This window comes from Psammomys obesus, unplaced genomic scaffold (genome assembly GCF_907164565.1).
Source record: "Psammomys obesus unplaced genomic scaffold, mPsaObe1.curated_primary_1811, whole genome shotgun sequence".
NCBI lineage: Eukaryota > Metazoa > Chordata > Mammalia > Rodentia > Muridae > Psammomys > Psammomys obesus.
In genome coordinates this window covers 4,313,986-4,324,049 of record NW_026593947.1, presented here as the reverse complement: position 1 = coordinate 4,324,049, position 10,064 = coordinate 4,313,986, and positions in this window count along the sequence as shown.

Genomic DNA, 10,064 nt, shown 5'->3' with positions numbered 1-10,064 from the left:
TCTATCTATCTATCTATCTATCTATCTATCTATCTATCTATCTATCTACCTACCTACCTACCTACCTACCTACCTACCTACCTACCTACCTACCGACCTGGCTCACTTGACGGTGGTGGCCCACACCTTTAATCCTGGCACATGGGGGCAGAGGTGGTAGATCTCTGCTACACAGTGAAACCCTGTCCAAAAAAGGAAAGAAAAGAAGAACCTGCTGCTCTTGAGTTTTCAGCATTCACAGCAGGTGGCTCACAACTGCCTGTAACTCCAGCCCCAGAGGAATCCAGGAACTCTGGTCTCTGAGCACACCTGCTTTCATGTGTACACACACACACAATCTAATCCTGGAAGGAGTGGATACTTGGTAATCTATTAATATATCATCTTAATACATTTCAGAAGAAAAATAATGACTATTTCCATAAAATCTGAAAAACTGACAAATCAACACCTTTTTTTTTTTTTTTTTTTTTTTTTTCTCTCCAGACAGGGTTTCTCTGTAGCCTTGGCTGTCCTAAACTCACTTTGTAGACCAGGCTGGCCTAGAACTCACAGAGCTCTGCCTGCCTCTGCCTCCCTGAGTGCTGGGATTAAAGGCGTGTGTTGTGTGTTACCATACATGGCTAACTTCATTCTTATCTTTAAAAAAAAATATGAAAACCACATGAAAATAACACCTTGATGGGTACACGTATTTTGGCGATGGGATTTTTGGGGGAGGGTTGTGGTTTTGTTGTTGTTGTTGACAAAAATGTCTCCATATAGTTGTTGTTCCTGTTTCTGGTTTGGGGCAGCATCTCCTTGGCCAGTCCTGGCTGCCCTGGAACTCCCTATGTAAGCTCAGGCTGGCCTGTGACTCTCCCCCTGCTCCCTCCTGACTGTTCGAATTGCAGGTATGCACCATTCAGCCTGTGAATTAAAGTGATGAAAGGTGTATTTCTTAGTTTTACACCAGCGTCTTTCTTAACTTCAGGCAATTCTGTGAAGTTGGTATCCACATGACTGTTTAACATCACACCAGAAGCTGGGTGTGGCAGCTCCCAACCATGCCAGGACGGTAGAGGCTGACGCCATAGGACTGCCATAGGACTGCCTTGTGTCGGACACAGATAGCGAGTTCCAGGCTAGGCTGAGCTTCACAGAGATCTTGTTTGACTGAAACAAAGAAACAAAAAAGCTGATGAGCAAAACAAACAAAGAAATAAAACTGCTGCCGCTGTTCTTTAGCTAAATCAAGTGTTGGAAACAGTTTTTAGATTGTCGAAAACTCACCAGGCCTGACTGTCTCATGGAAATGTGAAGTCAAAATGTGCTGAAGATTTATTGCTAAGTAACCAGCGAGGGGGCAGCAGATGCCGAGCATGAGAAAGTTCACACTTTAATTAGGAAAGATCTTTATTTCAAAGACAGAGTAAACGCCTCGATACATTACACACAAACCTAGTTTTTTATTACACACAAAACCTAATTTCCAATGTGGCGAAACCTGATAACTCGAGGTTATCTTTACTCTGAAATCTCATTTGCCACACTGTCAGCTGTCCTTATCTTGCTCTCTCTGAGCTGGAAACACCCTAATCAGCCCTCAGCAGCAGAACAAAGGTAGGTTTCCTAGCAGGACCCCATGAGTCAGACTGGCGCTGACACAGCCCTGGTAATCATTTTGCTGGGAGCTTTTGGGGTTCCTCCTGTCCAGTCAGAAACTCCTCCCTGGCCATGCAGTCTCATCTCCGGGTTTTCCAGCCTGGCCTTGAACTTTCGCCCCTCCTGCCTCTGCCTCCTAAAAGCTGCGATCACAGGGATGAGTGACTGTGCCCAGCTTCTTTGGGGCCATTTTCAATGCAGACAACCCTGAATGCTTGTCTTCAGCCCCGAGAAGCCCCAAGTGTTGTGGAGGCCATTTTGCCCCAGCTGCCACTGCTGCCTCTTCTTCTTGTCGTGTTTAAACACAGCTCTACTGTAGCCCTGGCTGGCCCAAACTCAAAGACATCATCCTCCCTTTGCCTCCCAAGTGCTGGAATTAAAGGCTCACACCACCTCCTTGCTCATCAGGATAGATCAGCATGTTGTTTGGGGAATCTTTCTGAAATAAGCCCTCTGTCACCAGTTTATCGAAGCCAGGTAAGCTCCTGAGGCTATGTCCGGTTTGCATTTTATTTATTTATTTCAAGACAAGGTTTCTCTTTGTAGCTTTGGCTGCCCTGGACCAGGCTGGCCTCAAACTCAGAGATCCACCTACATCTGCTTCCCCTAGTGCTGGGATTTCAGGGGTGTGCCACCACGCCCAGCTCAGTATTTTCCTTTTATACTCTAAGACAGTGGTTCTCAACCTTCCTGAAGCTGCGACCCACTAATACAGTTCCTCATGCTGTGGTGACCCCCAATCATAACATGATTTCGTTGCTACTTCACAACTGTGATTTCGCCACTGTTAAGAATCATGATGTAAGTTACTGTAAGTAACTGATGCGCAGAATATGTGACGCCAAAGTGTCAACAGCCCACAGGGGAGAACCACTGCTCTAGAGCCACAGGGGGTTGGGCAAGCAAGACCTTACCTACCCAGCAGTCAGCAGGTTAAGGGCACTGGCCCATTGTTTCGGCCGTCTCTCCGCTTCAGGTAGCAGGTGAGATTATGATCGGCAAATAGGCGCTACAAGCAGCGCTCTAAGTAAATCACTAAATAGATCAATAAAGCCGTATCTAAGATTTTTCTTACTACCTTATTCTATTTCAATATCCTCACTGTGATATTATCATGTATTACAGGCTATAAAAAGCTCTTTGGTGGTCTTTTTAAGGCAATGGACATGGTTATTAAAGGGCCCTTGTGCCATTTGGTGGTAAATGCCTGTGGGATCCATCCAGGAGGCAAAAGGATCACAAGTTCAAGACCTTACAAAGGCAACCCACTTTGGGCAACTTAGTGTGGCCTGATCTCCAAACTCAACTAAACACATAAATGGCAGGGATGCAGCTGGCTGATGTATAAGGACCTAAATCAGCCACAAACAGCCCTGGTTAGGGATAAATTAGGCCCCACTGGAGTTTCTACGGTGAAATCTTAATTGTCACAGTTCCTTAGAAGGTGGCTGTACTAGAGGTAAGACTTAAATGAAACAACATTAAACATAGACATCTGAGCGTGTCTTTTTGTTTTTTGGTTTTTCCAGACTCTGATATCCCCTGGCTCTGGCTCCTGGTTGCTGGAATTAAAGGTGTACACCACCTCCACTAGGCTTGAGCAGGTCTTAATCTGATATAACCAGCTCTATATAAGAGACAGTGAGAATAGACACACAGAGGCATGACCATGTCTGGGAGGAGGGAGTATCTGCATCCCGGGTTTTGGGGAAGCCGGGATGCAGATACTGGATGTGCTGACCTTGGGCCTTTGGCCTCCAGAACTGTGAGGTCAGTTTCTGAGGTGTGCTCTGTGGCACCAGCAGACCATCAGTCAGCAGGCACGGGAAGATGGCTGTCTTGGGGAAGGTCAGAGAACAGTTTATGTTGCTAAGTCAGGAAAGTGTTTCCACATCCTAGAACAAAAGAAGAGCTGCAGCAGATGTCCACGGTAGTGATCTTAAACCCAAACAACCCAGAGAGGCGTTGCAGCTCACATGAGAGGAAATGGAAGCTGAGAAGAGAGCGGCATCACTGCCTGGGTACCACTCAGACATCTGATAGACCCCAAGTCCTGTCATCACCTTTGATAACAGCTTAGCAGATGTGTGACACAGATAAGGAAACATTCAAAGATGTTTATTTGCACACATGAAATCAGGATCCCAAACATATATGGTCAACCCCACCCTAGCCCTGCACTGCCTGGCCACACTGGCTTTGCATTTCCTGTTCCATTCAAGCCTCTTCAGAAGCTTCAGTGGAGTAAGGGTTTTAGCCAGTATTTTTTGAACGGATTTCCTTGAGGCCTGTCAGCTTTGAATTTTTGAAAAAAGTTGGCTACCTGCCTTCTGGTTAGGCAGGGTCTCTACAGATGCAGAAAGGATGGCAAGTATCTTTAGTATGAATAATGAGGTATTTTGTTGGGTGCAGTGGTGCACACCTATAATCCCAGCACTTCAGGAGGCAAAGGCAGACAAATATCTGTGAGTTCAAGGCTAGCAAGTCTAGGACAGCCAAGGCTACACACAGAAACCCTGCCTTGAAAAACCAAAATAATCTAAATAAGTAAGTATTAAAAAATAAAACAGTAGGGCATTTTTAAAATTTTTATTTATTTAATTTTATTTTATGTGCATTAGTGTGAAGGTATCAAATCCCTTGGAACTGGAGTTACAGACAGTTGTGAGCTGCCATGTGGTGCTGGGGATTGAACATAGGTCTTTAGGAAGCGCAGACAGTGCTCTTAACCACTGAGCCATCCCTCCAGCCCCAACAGTAAGGTGTTTACACAGCAATGGGAAAGTAACTATAATGCAGTATTGATTCTGTATGAATGGATTCAACACTCAGGAATTTTTTTGTTTTCACTCAGCATCATAAGGTTTGTGGGCTGGGCTTTTCTTGGCGCCACCGTACCGCTTTCCAGACTGGCCACCAAATCTGAATCCTCTGAGAGGCACTTCAGGAGCTTTTGCCCCTCACTCAGTATTTGCCAGCAGAGATCAATGACACCTGGCAAAGGGAAACTGCGGGCAGATGGCGCCCTCTGGTGTTAGGACCTGTGTACACCTTGGGGAACAGGACCCTTAGCCCTACAGTGTTGCAGTCTCTTGTGCAGGCCTAGATAGAAGTAGAGCTCTTCAGCCCTTGGCAAGACTGGCATCAGAGCTTAGGAATGGACTTAGGTATGGGTTCCTCAGCTCTACACAGCGGCCAGTGTGACAGCTCCTGGGTCTGGAAAGTCTGAGACCACTGACTCCACAGCACTGGCCAATCCTGAAACTCTGGCAACCAGGCCGAGTTTCTCCTTGCTGCACTCTTCGCTCTCTTTTTTATGGTTGTCAATCGTCAAGCCAGGATTTCACTGTAGCTCAGGCTGGCTTCAAATCTGTGGCAATCCCCCTGCATCAGCCTTATAAGTGCTGCTACTATAGGAATGAGGCATGACACTCAACTAAACATTTGAAGAATTCTTTTTTTTTTGGCTTCTCTCTATTCTTGTTTTAAAATCTACTTTAAAGTAAGATTTTTAGTGTATGTGGATGGGTGTTTTGTCTGCATGTATGTCTGTACCACATGCCTGTGTGGTGCCCAAAGAGGCTGGGAAGTGTCAGATCCCTGAACTGGAGTGACCGACAGCTGTGAGCTGCTACGTGGGTGCTGGGAATTGATCCTGGGTCCTCTGCAAGTGCGGTCTGTGCTCAGAACCAACGAGCCATCTCTCCGGTTGGTTTATTTTAGACTGATTTTGAACCTGGGGTAATCTTGCCTCACTGCTACAGGCCTGTACCACCACGTCAACTCCACCATTCTTCTTGCTCCTGGCCCACTCTTTGCAGCTGCTCAACCGCCCCTTGTTCCACTGTCCCAGCTGCTGCTCAGGAGGCAGCGACTCTCATTCTTGTGCTGCTGCTGTTTCTACCACTGTCCGTGGCTATCGCCTGTCTGGCAGCTATCAGTGCAACCAGCCACTCTGCAGCTTTTGCACCCCGGCCGGGAAGCTCAGCTCTGCCTCTTTAGCTGCCGGTGCAGCACGCCACTCCATTCTGCAGCTATCCTAAAAAGCAGGCAAGGCCACTCAGGAGAACACCTGGATCCACTGTGCAACACGGAGAAAAGCAGCATGGGTGGGCCTTCCGGGCAGCTCACCAAGGGAGCCAAGAGGCTGCTTCAGTGCTTAGACAGCTAGAGATGTCTGCACCCATCACAGGAAACTGTTTACGCACATGAAGGCTTGTATTTGTACCAATCACAGCGGTCTCTGCTGCTACCTACGGGGAGGAGATGGAGGATTACCTAGAGTTCACTGAAGCTTATTAGAGCAAAAAGCCACAGCTATTTAAAACAGTCCTGGAGTGGTATAGCTTCAGGAGCCAAAGTAGCTGTAGTTGTGTGGATTCTTCAAGGTGTGTGTGGTATGTTCAAAATAACAGTGTTGGCATGAGGAAGGTCCTGCCGACTCAAGGAAGCTCGGGTGGCCGGAAAGCCTGACAGCTGTCCAAACCCCAACCTCCCTCCCGCTCTGGTTTTTCGAGACAGGGTTTCTCTGTGTAGCCCTAGCTGTCCTGGAACTTACTCTGCAGACCAGGCTGGCCTCAAATCACATATACCTGCCTGCCTCCTGCCTCTGCCTCCTGAGTGCTGGGACTAAAGGTGTGTGCCACTTCCGCCCAGCTTAAGGAACATCTCTTATTAACGGACAAATGAGCACTAGGAATGCTTAAAATTAGATTTTAAAGGATTTTAAATTAATAATAATGCTAATGATGATTTTAACCATGCTTTAATAATTTTTAAAATAATTTATGTGCATTGGTGTAAAGGTGTCAAATCCCTTGGAATTGGCGTTACAGACAGTTGTGAGCTGCCATGTGGCTCCTGGAAATTCAGCCGTCTCTTTAAGGATTTTTTAATAAGCAGCTGGGCATGGTGGTGCACACCTTTAATCCCAGGGATCAGTGAGGCAGAGGCAGGTGGATCTGTGAGTTCAAGGCCAGCCTGTCTACAAGAGTCCAGAACAGCCAAGTCTACACAGAGAAACCCTGTCTCAAAAAGCAAAGAATTATTAATGAAGGCCCAATGTTTCGGGGTGTGCTGTCTCTTCCTGGGAGTCTGTTTCTACTCAGCCCTGACAGAAGTGACAGCCCAGAAGAAATTATTCAAGTCCAACTTGATGAACCGGTTTTACTAAGGTGACTCTAGAGGAGCATGGGTGACTCGGGCAGCAGCCTCACGTCTAACCCCACCCAGGATGGTGAAGATTTCTTTTTCTTTGGGTTTGAGACAGTTTCTACGTGCAGCCTTGGTTACCCTGGAACTCAATATGTAGATGAGGCTGGCCTTGAACTGAAGAGATCCGCCTGCCTTTGCCTCCTGCGTGTTGGATTAATGGTGTGCTTAACCATACCCAGCTAGCAAAGACAAAATAAATAATAATAAAAGCTAGCACCCCCTTTACTCTAAGCACTCAGGAGGCAGAGGCAGGCAGATCTGATTTCCAGACCACCCTGGTCTTCAGAGCAAGTTCCAGGACAGCCAGGACTACATGGAGAAACCCTGTAGACAGCTACACTAAGGCTCCCCCTCAGCAGCTGTTCACTGCTTATAACCTCAGAGAGGATCACTGCCCAAAAGGTCATGTCCCAATCTAGAGAAAACAGCTACTAAACACAGGGAGGCTTCCCCTATGGTCTGTTTGATTGGGTACATGTGGGGCCCAAGGATCAAACCACCAGGGAATCTGGCACGGAGCTAGAGCCAGGTGAACACTTATCCTAACCGAGGAAACCTTTCTTGAGATTGGCAGGAGCCTGCATGCCCTGGTGTATATAGCTAGCCCCTGGAATTCCTCTCCATGCTAATAAAGCATTGCCGGCATCCCAGCCCCAACCAATGATATGTGCCCACCCTAGAATCCCTTCCTACTCCCCCAAGGTTCCTATACCTCCTGTCCACTCCAAATAGACTGGCACAAGCTGTTTCACAAAGAGGGCTTTTCCTCTCCAGGCATTCACTGCTGGACCCTTGGATTTGCCCAGCTGCCTAGGCAGATCCAAGGTGCCTGGACACTCCGAAGGGAAGAAGCAGAACCCGGGCTAATGTCGCCCGTAACAGCTGTAGCCCTGAGAACCTTGGAGAAGGGCTTCTCCCTTCAGCATCACCCTCTGGACAGGAGCCTACTGACCCAGCCAATCCGGGATCCATTTCATCCTCCCAACAGTGCCTGGACGACACCTCCCCCGGGGAAAGAAGCAGAACTAGGAACCACAGCCATATAGTGGGATCTGTAGCCGAAGGTCGGGCCACTTTTTCATCACTGTGCTCAGGAAGGTCAGGAGAGGGCATGAGATCTCAGAACTAGAGCTAAGGATGGCTGCAAGCCACCCTGTGGGTACTGGGAACCAGAACCAGGTCCTCTGCAAGAACAAACGTCTGTAACCTCTGAGCTCACTCCAACCCCCCTTACTTTTTAACAGAGGGTTTCACTCAGGCCGTTCAGTCTGGTCTCACAGCTGGGATTAGATGCCTGTGCTACCTGGCGTGGCTCTGAGAGAGCTTTAACAAATTCCTAAGTTAGACCCCAACATCCTACCACAGCTTCTTGCAGTGACAGCTTGAAGTCCTACAAGATGTTATTTGCTGATAAGTCAGAGACAGTACTTAAGTTTTGCTTACTTACAGCACACCACTTTTCTAACACAAATTCTGGTCCCAAGAGAAACACACACTTGCAATTGTCTAAATTGCCTTTCAGTGACACAAATAGAGATGGGATGCCTGTATCCTTTAATTTCGTAATTACCAAAAATCTGGGTTCAATCCTTAGTTCTACAAAACAAGGAACTTCCATTACAGGCACTTTTCCTTTCCTTTACAGGTATCAAAGCGACAGGAATGTTGGTGTGGGCTGGGTTGGAAAATGATTTCACTAAAACATGCTGCCAAGATCCAGATCCGGGACAAGCAGCTGAGGCGCCTTTTTAACCAAAGCAGACCTGGCCTCCAGGTTCTCCCAGCATCCCCGAGTCTCTAGCTGTTACAGGGCATGGCTGGCACATCCCACCCTGTGTGCTGAACAATCCAGCCCAGGGGCAGGGCCTCCTCTCCCCGAGAGGCGATTCACTGGATAACCCAGATGTTCTTGGTTCCCCTCTTCCTCTGCCACCCCTCTGTGCTGAGGTTGGAGAACCCGCCTGGGAGCTGCCCCTGGTAAACCCATACTTATATACTATAATTCGGCTTGAATTGGCTCATCTTGTTGGCAGAGAGTTCCTGTCACATGCCGCTAATACAAGGCTTCCTTTTAATCCAAATGTATGAAAAGATCAATTGGAGAAAAGCAAAATCAAGTGTTTACTCAGTAGACTTCTGCAATCCAGATATTGCAAACATGAGGACAAACACAAGAAATGGAGAATCATGGTTTCCTTAAAACACTGAGTACGTCCTGACTTTATTTTTCCCAGTTTATTTTTTTTGAGAAGTTCTTGCTGTGCACCGAGCTAGTCTTACACCGATCCTTCCTCTGCCTCTCAAATACTGGGATTACGGTATGTACCACCAGGACTGGTGCACACACATATTTAGGTGTTCTTGCTATGTAATACTTCAAAGTATACAGCATTTTTCTGAAAATTAAAAATACACTCAAACCTTCCAGTTTAACTTACCTGCACTGTTTTCATGCACTTATCTGTACATGAGGACAACAATGTAGACCATCTCCGGGCATAAACAGACTTATTATTTCTCTAGTAAAGTAGACAAAAAGCCACATCAACGCCAAGCAAAATTCCGAATCTAGGGTCGACCCCATAAAAGATTAAAGCCAAAGCACTTTATCCGCTGCAACATTATTTATTTGAGACAAGACCTATGTATCCCAGGCCAGTTTCCCGATTCGCCCTGTCCTCCAAGTGTTGGACTTACAGGCCCTCACATCCACCACCTTGGAATTATTCTACAGCTTATTAGACCTCTCGGAGCTTACAAAGGGATTTCTATTTTCTTTCTTTCCTGAAGTGTCAAATCATGTACCCTTGGCTACCCTAGGACTCGTTATGTAGACTAGACTAGCCTCAATCTCATAGAGATCCACTTTTATTTGCCTCCCAAGTGTTGGGACTAAAGGCGTGCATTGCCAATTCAGCTACAATGAAGGAAGCTGAAGTGGGACCCTCCTAGACAGATGTTCATGTCTAGGCAGCAGCTCACTACCCTGGATGCATTATTACTGCAGATAATGCAACGGAATGCCAGGAACATGATGCAAAGTAAATGAACACCACAGGAGACAAGACCACCACATCTACTCTGTGGCTCATGTGGCCTATATGCTGGCCACTCTCTGAAGAAAGATGAGAGGCACATTTCCAAGACCAGTGGTACACGTGACTATTGTTAAAGTGTAAATGAGATGCCACACTTTTTTTTTTGAA